The sequence below is a fragment of the Moschus berezovskii genome, chromosome 15 (genome assembly GCF_049115385.1).
Source record: "Moschus berezovskii isolate FMDL1 chromosome 15, NW_MosBer_1.0, whole genome shotgun sequence".
NCBI classification, from domain to species: Eukaryota; Metazoa; Chordata; class Mammalia; order Artiodactyla; family Moschidae; genus Moschus; species Moschus berezovskii.
In genome coordinates, this window is record NC_142474.1 from 7,622,302 (window position 1) to 7,638,825 (window position 16,524).

At 43.4% G+C, this 16,524-nt stretch overlaps 1 protein-coding gene across 5 annotated transcripts in view; it reads right to left on the minus strand.

The window, feature by feature from the left end:
* NCOA3 (nuclear receptor coactivator 3) overlaps window positions 1–9,474 on the minus strand; it is a 134,490-nt gene extending 125,016 nt beyond the window's left edge. For 4 of the 5 annotated variants that reach the window (XM_055438601.2, XM_055438593.2, XM_055438582.2 and 1 more), the window contains exon 1: window positions 9,317–9,471. The gene's annotated coding sequence lies outside the window, so the exon portion shown is untranslated. Of the gene's footprint in view, window positions 1–9,316 lie in introns of all 5 variants that reach the window. The other variant, XM_055438572.2, reaches the window with a different exon arrangement.
* Window positions 9,475–16,524: the final 7,050 nt, after the last annotated feature.

The following is a 16,524-nucleotide window of genomic DNA, read 5'->3' on the forward strand; positions in this document are numbered from 1 at the left end:
TTTTCACTGCCTTTATAACCAGTAAACAGTTTAAATTTCAACCTAGAAAATAAATTTTAAGAGATTCACCTTTTCTATTTTCTATTCTTTCACCTTTACGTAAGACTTCATTTGAAGAAGGAAAAAGGGCTCTACATCGAAAAACTCAAACTATTAAATGAGATCATGTACATTAAGCACACAACAATGTGCAGGCACACAGGTTCCTGATAAACGGCAGTTTTTATCTTTTATATCTAATATGTATCAGGACACAGGGTACAGAATTCTACTGGGGTAAAGGGGGAAAGTAGAGCAAACAAGGCACCCCACTCCAGTATTCCTGCCTGGAGAATCCCATGGAGAGAAGAGCCTGACAGTCTCCAGTCCATGGGGTTGCAAGAGTCAGACACGACTTAGCAACTAAAGAGAGAAAGCAAAAAAAGACAACAGCAATTAAAGTGTAAGATATTCAGATATGGGAATTCCCTGGTCGCAGGACTCCATCCTCTCACTGCTGAGGGCCTGGGTTCAATCCCCGGAGCAGGGGTGGCATAGAAAAATAGAAATGAAAGAGACAGCTGTAAGCAAAAGTACAGAATATCCTCTAACAGCAGTAGCCTAGGGGCAATAGGGGGTGGCTACAATGACCAAAGACCGAGGGGACCAGGAGCCTTACTTTTACTTTTTCACATACACTTTTTTAAGTGAATTTTTCAAACATTATAATTTTATGTTAAGTAAGTACCACAGAATAAAAGAGGTGGGCAAGGGAGATTACAAGCAGTAATGAGTTCCCTTCAGATCTACTCCATCTCCTCCATGAAGTTGCCCGACCAATTCCAGCTGAAAATGGCCTTTTCTTCCTCTGAACTTCTGAACCACTTATTTATGTTGCTGCAGCTATGTTTTTTCAATTATACTCATTTCTCATCTAGATTATAAACTCCTAGATCACAAAGGGATATTAAAGACCACAACATTTAGCACAATTCTTTGAAGAACAGTGGTACTGGATGAAAACATCTAAGCAACTTATAGGACCGTCCACCCATCCAAGGGCAAGTGGCAAACCAGAATGTGGCATTTTAAAACCCAGACAAGATCCATCTGGGCCAGCTCTATGAGGGAGACCTAAGTCCCAAGCAAATCCCAAGGACTCCCATTTTATCTCAATTTCCAGGCAGAAAATCAGATTTCGAGTTGAACTCTGGAAACTTCCACATTCAAACACCAAACACTTGGGGGGACTTAAAGTGAATATAATTGAAAAGAGGATTTTAAAAAAGGTACAGTCCCTATCTCAAAACATAAGACAATCTGACTGAATTTGTTCTCTCAATCAATGAATACAGATTCCTATACATGGAAAGAGATAATTAAGATTCATATCAGGAACAAACAAATCATATTTTCAGTTGTGGTAGCCTGGGAAATTTACTGAAATGAGACAGGCTGTAGGCTGGGCCTTATGACCAGACTAGACAGCACAGGAGAAAGACAGGAAAAAAAAAAAAATAGCATGACTAAAACAAGCAGCAACAAAAGTGGAAAAGATAGCTTTTTTAAAAAAGGCTATGATAAGAACTGAGTATTAGGTTATGGAATGTGGGTTGTACTCTGCAAATTTTTTAGCAAAAAATGTGTTCAAAATGTTTAAAAAGTGTAAAATGGCAGAAAAATAGGATTAGGGAAAGGGTAGAGACTAATTGAAAAGTTATTATAGTAGCCTAGGGCCTGGACTAGTTTTAGAAATTGGAATGAAAATGTATTTAAGAATAATACATCAAGAGGATTCTGCAAAACCAAAAGCATTTATTCAACACCATAACTGAATTTTTAAACAATCAACTTTCCTGGCAGTCCGGTGGTTAAAACTCTGAGGGGGCAATGCAGAGGGCCGGGGTTGGTCAGGGAACTAAGATTTCGCATGCCAAAGGACACGGCCAAATCAATAAATAATCAAGTCTTGAAATGTTTTACCTCTTCACACTTGCTAACAACTTCCCACCAACAGAACTGTGCTCTCTCCATAATAAAAATCATGGTCATTCTTCAAAGACCTGCCTCCTCATCACCTGGTCAGAGGTAGCCCCTTTCCTCCTCTGAACTTCTCCAAGATCTTTACAGGCAAAACAGATTACCTTGTTGTGAAGTGATGTGAATACCTGATTGATTGTGTGCACTTGGAGGTCAAAACCTTTTAACTCTTCAGTCAGTTCAGTTCAGTCGCTCAGTCGTGTCCGACTCTCCGCGACCCCATGAATCACAGCACGCCAGGCCTCCCTGTCCATCACCAACTCCCGGAGTACACTCAAACTCATGTCCACAGAGTCGGTGATGCCATCCAGCCATCTCATTCTCCGTCGTCCCCTTCTCCTCCCGCCCCCAACCTTTCCCAGCATCAGAGTCTTTTCCAGTGAGTCAACTCGTCTCATGAGGTGGCCAAAGTATTGGAGTTTCAGCTTTAGCATCAGTCCCTCCAATGAACATCCAGGATTAATCTCCTTTAGAATGGACTGGTTGGATCTCCTTGCAGTATAAGGGACTCTCAAGAGTCTTCTCCAACACCACAGTTCAAAAGCATCGATTCTTCGGCGATCAGCTTTCTTCACAGTCCAACTCTCACATCCATAACTCTTAGGGTGCCTTAAATAGTACAAGCTTAATAAACAGTGTTTAGTTGTGTGTTTATAGGGAAGTGGGCAGCAGCCAAGCAGTGGCCAATTAAAGATGACTGAAGCTTAAGGCCTCAGAGCTAAGAAAATGGTGCTATGAAAGTCAGTTTTAAAAGTCACATGTGGGAGCCATTTTGTATATGGTTTAAAAAGGGAAGACGAAGGTTACTGGGCAAGTTCATGATTTTAGGTTCGCCTAATTTGGGGCTCATACACCTAAGGCTTCCACCGTTCTAGATATGGTTATGCACTCTGAAAGCAGCCTCCTGAATTAATGTTACTGATTCCCAATGAAATGATTTTTAAAATTTAATACAGTAATAGTCCTGTCTCTTACGAAAAGATACCACTGACCCTCCCAAGAGATGCACCGTGTGTGTGGAGTTATTTTGCTCACTGGTGAAGTTAAGATTTTCCTAGATGCAGCCATGTACTTGCTCTGACAGCAAAGAAACCACCTCTCTTGGATGAAAGTATTGTCAGAAAACCACCACCACCAGGCAGGTTAAAAAAAACAGAAGAGAGAGATGAGTCTGGATGGAGCAGAGAGTGTGTAGACTAAATTTAGATACAATCTGCTTCAGAGAAAACTGGGTGATCCTTAAAACAGTTTTGAATACAGTTGCCAAATTTCAATCTAGAAACAAAACCAAGAGGATGAAGCTATGCTACAGAATGACTTAAATTCAATAATCCATTTCACTGATGACAGCTTTACTGGAAGTAAAGAAAATATGACTTCATTTTCTTACACCAGAAGGAAGAGGCTGAAGAGTGTCTCCTTCCCTGCCCCACCCCATACACACACAAACACATACACACACAAATTTTGCCCTTGTGGCATATATCACTATGGTGAAGTCAAGCTCTCAAAGTCTTCCTGTCCCCAAACTCTTGGGTCAGCAAAGAAACCTGTATCTGCACATTATCTGGCAAAGTGCTCAATCCATTTAATATTTGACAAAAAAAAAAAAGTTAAGGCCATTCTCCATATTCATATGATGTATTAAGTTTATAAGATTTTTCTAATACAAGGAACCCTGGAAGATCAGACTCCATATCTTTGCACCTGGAGAGGCCAATCTGCTCTCTCGGACTACAAACTTACAATTTATTCTCAAACTCTTCACTGGTACTATTCTTTTCAAAGTAACAAGCTAACAAATGACACTGCTCAGGTAACAAAGCGGGAAATTTTGAAAGGTTTGCTTTCACCTGTAGGGTTTTTTCCCTAGTTAAAATTGTTTTAAACTTAAGCATATGATCCCACAGCTCTTTCCACCAATATCAACTATCATTTATATCAGTTTTAGACCTTCAGATTTTGATAAACAAATATTTCCCCTCAAAGTAAAATCTGGTTTTAGATTTCACTTAAACAGGAGCGCAAAGAGTATTTACACTAACAGTCTCCCCCGTCCCCTTATCTTGCGTGTTAAAACCCTTTCTTCCCCTTCGCCAAGCTTTCTCCTCTTTTGTACTCAAGTTCTCAAATGCACAAGATGGAGAACAATACCACAACACAGCTGCAGGCTTCCTGACTACTAGTCAGTCATTCTTCTTAAGACTTGAGAACTTTGAAAACACTGCTTGGGCTGCTTTGAAATTCCCTCTTTCAGATTTTTTCCCTCCTTCATGGGACATCTATTTAAAAGAATGACTTCAAAAATGTCTTGCTGCACCCAATCAAAAAGCTCTCAGCAAACTGAAAACGCTAGCTTTAGATATGAAAGAAGGATGTTAATGCCTAAAGTTTGACAAATACCAATCCAAAGGATAAAAGCATATTTCTGGCAAAGATTTAAGAATAGTATTTTTTTCTCATATGTGTATTAATCCTATTTCTGAAAGATTCCACATTTATATGGAAGCATCTTAAAGATTAGATTACCAATGTGTTCTCTCTAACAATACCATATAGAGATCTAAAGATCTCAAACTACACTGGGCTGAACAGAAAAGGGTTACCTTAATTATTACTGACAAAGAAAAGGTCACACTAAAATGAAGTAATTTTATTTTTTTAAGTTTTCAGAGGCAGAAAAAAATTACCAGCAGCAGTCACCTGGAAACCTGGGGGATTTCCCATTTCCTCCCACCACACTTTGATCATGGCAGTAGTACTCACTAATAAACTTTTTTGGTCGTTGAGATAAACTAATGGAGTTACTCTAGACAGAGACATGGGGGGAGGACAAATAATCTGCTCAGCTCACCAACAGTTCCTTCCTTTTTAAAGGCAAAAGCATTAAAAATGAAGGTGAAACACAAACACACACTGGCTCATGAGTAACAGCTTTCCAACTGTTACAATAAACAGTGTGCCATAAACAACAAACAAAAATTTTTCCAGTATCTCTAACAAAAACATAAAAAACAATTATTTCAAATTATTTATTTCAATTTATTTAGTCAATAAAGCAAATCCCAGTACAACAAAATAATTTAGCCAGTCCCCTGGAGTTTGTTATAATGGGATTTAACCTGTACACTCAACATTCAATTAACCATGAGGCTTATCCTAATTGAGGATTATGCTGACTTCTGCAGTCCTTCCCTCATCTATCCATCTACCACTCCTACTCAGCTGCCATAGCCACCAAAAGCAAAGCCCCAGGGACCACTGGATTACCTCTTACTATGTGATACCCAGGCCAAAATTCTCTCTTCATCCTGTGCATGATGAAGAGGTTAAATTTAGCAATCTAGTCAGCCTACTTTCCAAAAAGTGAAGTTTCAGAACCCTCACCTGTAGCTCTAACTAAATAAATTAAAAATTTCAGAAGAACTCCTTCATAGGTGAACACAAAGTCACACTCTTTGGTAGAACAAATCAATTAAAAATATTGACAGAAAAAAAAATAGGACACAGACATCCCCAATGAAAAATAGGAAAAGGACAAACACGGAAACACTAGCTCACTATTCTTCAAAATAGGTAAAGCCTCTCTGCCAGTCAGGTCAGACTTCTTTCCTTTGCCCCCAAGCCACAACATGTACTACACAGGTAGTTTCTTACTGACCCCTGTCACCTGACCCAGGCCGAAGAAACTACCCAACTGAGTTTACTCCTGACAGCTGGGAACTGGCAGCAGTTTGGGGCTAAATCAGCCTTCTAGACACTGCAGGTCTTCCGTTCAACTCCTGCTGTGTATCTTCTGGCCATTTTCCTGTTCATTTAACAACTCTGCGCCAGAACGTAGGAAAGGGAAAGGCGATTAAACTCAAGTCAATTCCATCATTTGCTAGGGAGTTGAAAATAAGGTTAAGCTCTAGCTAAACTGCATCTTTAACTCCAAATAATCTTTTCCCAGAAACCCTGTCAGAAAACCAATGGGCCAAATGAATTTACCTAGCATTAATAAAGTGAAAGACTAAACCTCATTACAACAGAACCCCTCCTCCACCTTAAGTGAAATGTTCATCTTGTCATCCCCTCCCCCACCCCAAAAAGCACTCATAAAATGAAAGAAGATGCCCACACTTTACTGCAGCACTCAACCTCAATGCTATGCCTGAGAATCTAAAGACAGACCTATCTCTTTAACGTGTTGAAATATCTGGAAAAAACAAAGTTAACAAACATTTCCAATACTAATTTCTTGCTCCCAAAGCTTTAACCACGCAATAAAGCAAAAAAAGGAATATTCTACACCACAGACTACAGTGAATTCAAACCAAACTGGGATAGGTACTCCCTGGTTTAACCTTCAAGAAACAGCTCCTCTTCAGTCATTATCAGCAACTTTTTTTCTAGTCCTGGTAGCATTTAGAGTAACAACTGTTAAACTATTGGCTGTGTATCATCACTAGAGGCTATATTCATTCTAAACTTGCAACAAATTAAAAGTTTTCAAAAGTTGTCCACATACTCTGGCCAAGGCTCAAAATTATATAGTCTAAAAAAAAAAAATGCGGAAAGAAACCCTAAAGTCATTTATTTTCACACCGATAAGGCATAGGACAATAGTAGTTTGCGGTTTTTCAGTCCAAGCTAAAATGTTAAGTCATTCTTTTAAGAGACTTCTCAAAAACCTACCAGTCTCCAAATCAAAAGGAACTTTTCTAGAATCATAATGCTAACACTCAAAGGACCAAATTTAAAAGAAAAAATAAACCTTTTTATCTTTACTATGTCCCTGACATATCTGACACAGAAAGTTTATTTCAAATGACCAATCAAGAAGTTACTGGTATGTAATCATTTCAAAAATTATTTTTTATTTACATGTCTCCTAGAAAAAGGATCAAGGGTCCTATAGAACATTCACTCTGTATTGAATGAATTCTAGCTTATTTGAGGGTGCGGGTTTCAACGTACAGAAATAATTTCTACATGGCAAAAAAAAGCACAGTATATTCACTTTCAAAATGTATATTCAATAGAGTCGTTAATCCCCTAGTCTTTAATATCATTTTTCTAATGAACTGTTAGTATTGGTAAATTTAAAACCACCATTCTAAAACTTTTTTTTTAATCTTGTTAATTATGCTAGGGTTGTTATGCATTTTCAACGCTTCTGGAGTGAAAGAATATTTTAAGGTAGACATATTTCCGATAACTGCTCTACAAATATTGCAGCTTCCCACTTAGTTCATAATCCTCATGTCCAAAACGTTCTTCTATACACCAGAAGCTGGTATATGCCTTTTATAAAATGCTAACTGGACAACTAAGTCATTTCTATCGATACAGAAAATTCCCCTATAATGTGGGATCTCTGGCAATCTAGATTACTGCTCATTTAAATGCAGAACCTGAAGCAACCTCCAGTGACAGAAGCTAGTGTTCAATATCATTTTACATGTTACAAACGGAGGCTTCATCTTACATACAAACAATGAACCATGGCAGGGCTCTTCACCCTAAAGCCCCACAGATTGTTATTTCCTTAAGGGTGTTAGTAGATAAGGCAACACAAGCAGTAAGTTTGGAAGAGCTTCTCTAGTCGCCATCAACAATTGTTGAAGATAGTAAAAAGGAAACTGTATTCCCACCCGTTTTTCCCTTTCTTTGGTTCATTTTCTTTCCCTGCTTTTGCTATCCAACGGGAGTGTGTTTCAAATGAAAATTCTTAAAATAATTATTCCAAACACCAAGAATACTCCAGAAACCAGTAAGAGTTGATGCCTCCTGGAAATGGGAACTGGAGGGTTTAGAATAGGAGACAGGCTCATTTTCAGTGTTTTTGTACCCTTCCAGTAGTCCCGAGACCAGTTATATGGGGCATAACCTATCCTAAGCAAACAGGCAACAACTGAATTTGTTTTCAAGAAAGCACATTTCACAAAACTTACAGATTTCCATTTAACATTTTGGTTTATGCGGCAATCACAAGACTTAGGTTTTCTGGTTTCTTCCATTATCCTCTAAACAACCTGCTGCAACAAATACTGAAGCGTTTTTGCAGCCAGGGACCAGTAAGGTGGATCTGAGCCCAGGCGTCTGAATCGAGAAGATGCCGCAATCTCACTCAATACTACTAGCACTCTCACTCATATTCAACTCCATTTCAAACTGCTGCAGCAAGACAGCTGGTACTCGCCTTCCTGTTTCTTGACCGTACAGGCTTAATAACAAAAACAGGTTGGCTGTGAAGCGCTGCTGCTCAAAACGATCAAGAAGGAAGTCTTCACATTCGGGAGAGGGAAAAGTTTCTACTTCAAGAGAATTTCAGACCTTTCCCTGTCTTTCCATTTGAGAAGCCCGAACTCCTCCTGCTTGTGAGATTTCGAGACGATGCTCTCTGCCACTCACAACTGCTCTTTTGGTGAACTTTTCCACCCTGAGTGCCCTCAAACTGCCTAGGAAGCAACTAAGCCCTCCCAACTACTCGTGGATTGCTTTTCTAAAGCATGTGCAAGACCAACAGTTTCTCTAAACCATCACAAATTGAGTCAACGTACGTAGGAAGGTCAGAGATGGACAAGGGGGGAGGGGGTGGGAGAGTAAAGATAAAGTCAGCCCAACCCCAAATTCAATTCACTAACTTCCACTTGCCATTTCACAGCCTTCACACCGGAGGTAGCAAAAATGCCTTTTTACTGAGAAAAACTGCTGAGAATCTATCCGTGCCCAAAATGGAAATCCCACAGATAATCTGGGTTAAAAATACTTAAAACGCCCCAAGTGCAGGAGGAAACACGGCAGCAAAATCCCAGCCGCTTCTCGGTAGCACTCGGAGGCTGGGCTGGGGCTGAGCGGGGGGCAGTGCGGCGTCCCCCCGCCCTCCAGTTCTTCTCAAGAACCGAGAGACGCCGAGGCGGCGGCAAGCGGGGGTCGCGGGGAGCTTGCAAAGGACCCCGAGGGCTGCAGGAAGGTAAAACTTCAGGGACAGGGGGGAAAGTGGACCCCCCGCGGTCTCCCCCAAACTCCTCCGAGTGACCCCTCGGTGCGAGGACCCCCTCGCACCCGAAAGCCAGCTGCCGCCCAGCTTCGACACCGCACCCGCGGCCGCGGGCCTCCCGGAGGCGGCGGGAGGGCGGCGCGGCCCCGACACCCCGAGAGTGTCCCCGCGCGCCCCCCGCGCCCGCGCCCCTCAGCGCCTCCGCGGAGCCGGAGCCGCCGGCTCGCCGCAGCCCGGCGGGACTCGCCCTCTCCCCTCCGCCTCGCCCGCCGCCCGCTCGCCCGCCGCCGCTCTTCCTTTATCTCCACTCACCGCCCGCCGCCATTTTCCTCGCAGCTCAGCTTTAAATCGGAAACTCGCCGCTCCTCAGCCAGCGGCCGCCGCCGCCGCCGCCGCTACCGACTCAGCCGCCGCGGTCGCTGTGAAGGGGCTGAGGCGGCCGCCGCTGGGAGCCGCGACGCGGAGGCCGACGGGACATGTAGTCCTGCGGCCACGCCCAGCACTACCGGTCCCAGGGGGCCTTGCGCGGCCCCGGGCGCTGGGTGGTCCCGCCCGGTCCGGCTTCCGCGGCGTGAAGGCGTGGCCGCGTGGACGCCGGGGCCTCTGTCGCTGATTTACCGCCTGGGAGCTGCGGCGGACCCCAGGGTTACGGAGTGCAACCCTAGCCTGGTCCTTAATTTTTTTCATACTTGCTTTCGTCCAGTAATAAAAAACATTTATGGAGCGTTTATTGTATGCCAGGGACTGATCCTCAAAACAAGCATCCCTTAGGGACCACTCTTAGCCTGTGTTCAAAGGAGCAAACAGGCGCAAGATCGGAAGGCACAGGGCCGTTCATTAGATGCTAAAGTCAGTGGATGAAAGGTTATTGGGCAATAGCACATTTACTGTATATTCAGTCCCAAAGTATCATCCCACGGAGTACTCATCACCTACAAAACGGAAGAGCTTGCTTTGCACTGGGGCCATCTGGCAGACAGCACCTTAACCAAACTATCAAATCAATCTCTATCACTTAGCATCACCAATAATGGACCAAATCAACGTATATGTTTTTTGATATGATGCAATAGGAAAAACATAACGCCCTTTCCGTAGTACTTTTGCCAAAAAATGCTAACCTGAAAATAACTAAAAACAAAAAACAAGGCAATACAGAATGTGGGGCTTGCTACAAAATACCAAGCCTGGACTCTTACAAATACCACAGCATGAAAGATAAAAACCGAAGGCAAATGGTGGACCCTGACTGGATCCAGGTTTTATTGTAAAAAGGACCTTGGAGGAAATTTTAATACAGACTATATACTAGGTAATAATACTGAATCAGTATTCAATATCTTGAGGGACTTCCCTGGCAGTCCAGCTGTTAAGACTTTGCCCTCCAATGCAGGGGGTACAGGTTTGATCCCTGGTCAGGGAGTTAAGATTCCACATGCCTTGCAGCCAAAAAAAAACAAAATATAAACAGTACTGAAACAAATTCAACAAAGACTTTAAAAATGGTCCACATCAAATAATAATAATAAAACATGTTTTGAGCATGGAGGAGCCTGGTAGGCTGCAGTCCATGGGGTTGCTAGGAGTCAGACAGGACTGAGCGACTTCACTTTCACTTTTCACTTTCACACATTGGAGAACGAAATGGCAACCCACTCCAGTGTTCTTGCCTGGAGAATCCCAGGGACGGGGGAGCCTGGTGGGCTTCCGTCTATGGGGTCACACAGAGTCGGACACGACTGAAGTGACTTAGCAGCAGCAGCAGAATAAAATAAGTAACCACTTGCTAGCTCCACCACAACCATTTGCCACCTGGACTATTCCTGGAGCCTTCTCACTCTTCTGCCTGCTTCCATACACCACCGTTTACATCGTGGTCTATTGCAGGAGCCTTCTCATTGTTCTCCCTGTGTCCATTCCACTCTACCCTGGAGTCTGTTCTCAGTACAGCAGCCAGAGGGATCCTGGTAAAAAACGAAGTCACTTCAGGTTTGTCTTCCAAATCCTTCACAGTTACCTGCAAAGCCCCATAAAACCTGACTCTGCCCTCCCCATCCCTTTCTAAGCTCATCACCCACTTCTCATCCACTCATTACTGTATTTCAGGAATACTGGACTCTTTGGGGTCCATCCAACATACCTAGCACACTCTGGCCTCAAAGGTCTTGCATTTGCTATTCCTTGGGCTTCTCTGGTCTCAGACAGTAAAGAATCCACTTGCAATGCAGGAGGCCTGGGTTTGATCCCTGGGTCAGGAAGATTCCTTGGAGATGGGAAGGTTACCCACTCTAGTAGTCCTGCCTGAACAATTTCATGGACAGAAGATCCTGGAGGCTACAGTCCATGGGGTCACAAAGAGTCAGACACGACTGGGCAAGTAACACTAACACTGCCTCGTTCACTTTTTTCCAGAAAATCTAAATCACTCACTCTCTCAGTTCCCCCAAAGTCATTGTTCAAACGTCACTGCTTCAGGGAGGCCTTCCCTGTTTTCTCTATTTTAAGTTCCCACCCACTCCAATCCCAGCTTTCCCTACTCCTCTTCCTTGTTTCATTTCTCTCTGTAATACTTTCTATCATCAGAAACACCACGGAATTTTGTTTGGTTTTCATGCTAATTATCTCTTTTCCTCACTAGACTGAAAGTTCCATGAGGGTAGAGCTTTTGGGTCTTTTGTTCTCTGACATATTCTCCTAGCACTCACAACAGAGCTTAGCAATAGTATAGCGTGCTGCAATCCATGGGGTCTCAAAGAGTCAGACACGACTGAGCCACTGAACTCAACTGAATACTTCCTGCATAGACAATTAACCCCATCATCAAGCAACAGATACCAAGTACCATGTTACATGTTAAGATTCCAGAGATAAAATAAGCCGACCCCGGGGGACCCTTCACCTGCACAACTGCAACTAGCTGCTCTCCTTGCCTGTCATTAGTCATCCTATAAGCCACTCCTCAGGCTTCCCAGGTGGCTCAGCTGTAAAGAATCCACCTGCCCTTACAGGAGACCCAGGAGATGTGGGGTTGATCCCTGGATCAGGAAAAGCCCCTGGAGGGGGAAATGCCAACCCATTCCAGTATTCTTGCTGGTATAATCCAATGGAGAGAGGAGCCTGGTGAGCTGCAGCCTATGGGGTTGCAAAGAGTCAGACGTGACTGAGCAAAGGAACACACACAAGCCATTCCCCACTCAGTCGCTAGAGGGGTCTTTGAAAAAACATATTTTAAGTTACGTCACTTCCAACCTGAACGTGTTCCAATGGTGAAACTGCACAGCAGACTGGGACTCAAACCCAGCCTGAACCCACTGTCTTTTCATTGAGGTCACACCCCTGGTCTCAGGGTTTAATGAAGCACAGGTTGTTTTTTGTTGTTGTCTTTTTTTTTTTTTCAATGTAATTGGCTGCACTGGGTCTTCGTTGTGGCACCTCCATCTTCCTTGATGCCTGTGGGATCTAGTTCCCTGACCAGGGTTCAAACTCAGGCCCCTTGCATCAGGAGTGTGGAGTCTTAGCCACTGAATCACACAGAAGTCCCGAAGCTCCAGTTCTTTATGTCTCGTCACAGAAAGAATACAGTGAGAGACAAAGTGATAGGTGAGAAGTGGATTTATTTAGAGAGAAATACACTCCACAGAGTATGGGCCATCTCACGAGATAAGAGACTCTGAAATATGGGATGATTAGTTTTTATAGGCTGGGTAATTTCATAGGCTAATGAGTGGGAGGACTGGTCCAGCTATTTTAGGAAAGTGGTGGAGTTTTCAAGGAATTGGGCCACTATCCACTTTTGGGGCCTTTTATGGTTAGCCTCAGAAATATCATGGTGCTGCAGGTGTGTCATTTAGCATGCAAATGTATTACAATGAGCATATGATGAGGCTCAGTGTCTACTGGAAGTCAAATCTGCCATCTTGGACCTAGTTGGTTCTAACCAATTTTTGTCGTGTCCTATGGCTATGTCATTCTTTTGAAGGATATGCCCTGCCCTCTTCCCTCCTGTTTGACTCCCTCTGACCTGCGCTGCCCTCATACAAGACAATGAGACCCTCAGCCCCAGGTCAGCAGGGGTGAGTGTGACAGGTGCCAGAACATCTGCCTGCCTTAAGAAGGTTGGCAACTTCCATTTCCTTCCTCTTGGAACCTAGCTGCCATGCTGTGGGAAGCCAAGCCACATGTAGAAGCCATAGGAAAGAAAACTAAAGCACTCCAGTCAACAGCTCCAGTGAAGGACCCAGGCAAAAGCCATGTGAGTCGGCCTTCTTGCACATTCCAGTCCCTACAGCCCCCATCAACAAGATCTGGAAAAGAAAAACCACCCACTGAGTCCCATCAACCTACGATATCATGCTGCTACTGCTGCTGCTAAGTCACTTCACTCGTATCTGACTCTGTGCAACCCCATAGACGGCAGTCCACCAGGCTCCCCCGTCCCTGGGATTCTCCAGGCAAGAACACTGGAGTGGGTTGCCATTTCCTTCTCCAATGCATGAAAGTGAAAAGTTAAAGTGAAGTCACTCAGTTGTGTCTGACTCTTAGTGACCCCATGGACTGCGCCCATCAGGCTCCTCTGTCCATGGGATTTTCCAGGCAACAGTACTTAAGTGGATTGCCACTGCCTTCTCTGATAATATCATGAGAGATAATAAAATGGTTGTTCTTTAAGCCACTAAAGTTTCCAGTGGTTTATTATACAACAGTAACTCAAATAGTCTACATGTGTGGACTTTTGTTGAATCGTGCTTGAGAACTTTCCCTAGGCAAGAAGAGTAGTCTCAAATTCTGAAATTACTTCAATAAAATTGTTTGGCCTGGTGGACACAGAAGCATAAACTCAGTGCAAATGGGATTAGAATGTCATGTAGCCGAAGACCTCCAAAAATTAAGATTCTCCTTATGACATGTCTTATTACACAAAGCCTCTCCTACATGCTCACAGGGTTGGGGCTCACTTCCTCAAGGGCAGCTATGCCAGGGTTCCTGGGTGGCCAGCAACAACAGACTCCAGAAGGTAGTAAAATGATACACAAGAACTCACAGAATCAAAGCAACAACCGAAGCATCAGGCCCAGAAATGTCCAAAGCTAGGAGAAACAAAGATCCTGAACAGCTCATCTGTGACCAGCAGTAAATCTAGAGAAGATCAATCATTTTATGTCATCTTCCTATCACCCTGTTCTGAGATTCAAATTCAAAAAAGAGAAAGCTGGACTTCCCTGGTGGTCCAGTGGTTAAGAATCGACCTGCCGGTGCAGGAGACCCAGGTTCGTTCCCTGGTGTCTCCACATGCCCCAGGGTAGCTGAGCCCATGCACCGTAACTGCTGAGATGGCTTGTCACAACAACTGAAGCTTGTATGCCCGAGAGCCCACACTATGCCACAAAAGACGCCACCGCAATGAGAAGCCTGCAAACCGCAGCTAAGAGTTAGCCCCTGCTCGCCACAACCAGAGAAAGTCCTCGAGCAGCAATGAAGACCCAGTGCAGCCAAATAATAAATAATTATTTTTTAAAAAAGAGGGATTTGTTCAACTGGTCTACGTTCAATTGGGTCACATGTTGAATATGCAAGTAATACACTACCAGACTGATAAGAGTGCTAAATCACCTCCTACAAGTTATTCTCAAATGATTCAGGTAGGGGAAAAAAAAAATGCAAACACAAATACACACACAGTGCACAGAAGCAAATGCCACAAAATTTTATCAATTAGTAAATCTAGTTTCAGAGGTACATAGGTACTTATTCGTTATTCTTGCAAGTTTTCTGTAGACTTGAAATTTTGCAAAATAAAAATAACAAGTTTGAATGTGGGCGGGGGAGAGCAGGTGGAACTTATAGCAGAAAAAAGGATAGTACCAGCCAGCACTCATAGAGAAGCCCCATACTTAACCAGGCACTATTCAAAGTTCTTTAAATATATTAGTTCATTTAACCCTCACAGTAACCCTAAGCAATGGGTCTTTCATTACTTCCATTTCACAGATGAGTTAAGTAAGGGGGGCATTGAACAAGGAAGCAATTTGCCCAAGGGCATAGTACTCAGTGTTACAGTAAGGATATAAATCAGGGCTCATAAGCTCAGATCTTAACTGTTATGCATTACTGCCTCAGCAGAGGTGCAAAAACAATAAAGACATTTAACTGGCACACAAAACTTGTCGAGAGGTAGACAGTTTCAGAGTGTGTTCATCAAGAACCAAGATCATTACAATGCTGCTCCACCGTCTTCAGAGTATTGACTTTCTGTCCCTAGTTTATAGCCTCACAAGTACAAGATGGCTGCCACACCTGATGCATCACATCAGTTCACCACCAAGTCCAAATGCAGGAAGCAGAAGAGTGAATAAATGTCGAAAGAAACATTATATCTCTTTTTTTTTTCAGATATAAAACTGTTCCCCAAAATTACTCCCTTCCCTCTCAGTGTTCCCCACTCCCCAAACAAATGTCCCTTTCCCTCTCATTACAGTGGAGAGATGGGTCACAGGGGCACCCTCACTGCAAGGAAATCTGGCAACCCAAGCATTTACTACTTCAGTCACAGTAAGTGGATGAGTGAATGCTCCTCAGGTGTCTGGTTCAGCCCAGAGGCTCTGCTTCTGTCCTTGCCTTTTCTCACAGTCCCTCTGTCATTGGGAAACCATACAGCCTAGTGGTTAAGAGTGTGAGCTTTAGTACCCACTGCCTGAGTTGCTCAGCTGGTTCTGCTACTCATAAATCTGTGGGCTAATGACCGGTTCCTCAGGCTGCCTGTGCCTCCGCTTCCTAAAGTGGGAACCACAATGATAATAACGATATCTGTTTCACAGGGCTATTATGAGGATTAAATAAAACAATACAGTAAAAGCCCAAAGAACAGTGTCAAACACAGAGCACACCCTCAATAAATGTTAATAATGATTATGGATGGCAGTTCCAAAGTCGGGGCTTGCAGGGGTTAATATCCAAAGGTTAGGAACAATTTCCTCCTTTTCCCCCCATTTTGCCTCATTATAGTTATTACAGTCTGAAATTTCCCTGCAAGTGAAATAGATTGCTCGGGTGGATACCTAACCCTGTACATGTCTAAAACTCAGTTTCGAAATACTTAATCTGAAAATGAGCTGGCATTGGCCCAGGCCCAGGCCCATGCCCAGACTGTACTCTGAACCATTCCACTCTCCAGGTAGGACACACCGCTGAAGGGGAGCAGCAGAAAGACAGAAGAGATTTAGAGTCAGTGAATGCTTTGTTTTGCTCAAAGTGGGGGAAACACCTCTGCAAAGAACCACATTTAAGGCAAATTTCTGGTAGTAAAGAGTTGCCCAAGATTTTCAATCCAGAGGAAACTTATTCATGCCTCTTGCTTTTCACCAAGATCAGTGGTGGCAACCTGTGATATCTACGCCGGAGACGGCACATGAGCCCGTTGAAATTGGCACCGGGGCTGGCCACAGCAGACTTTCCCTCCCCACAACTTGCAAAAGACTTTCCGCAGCTGGAAGAATTTTAAGCCCAATTCACTTTTGGCTTTT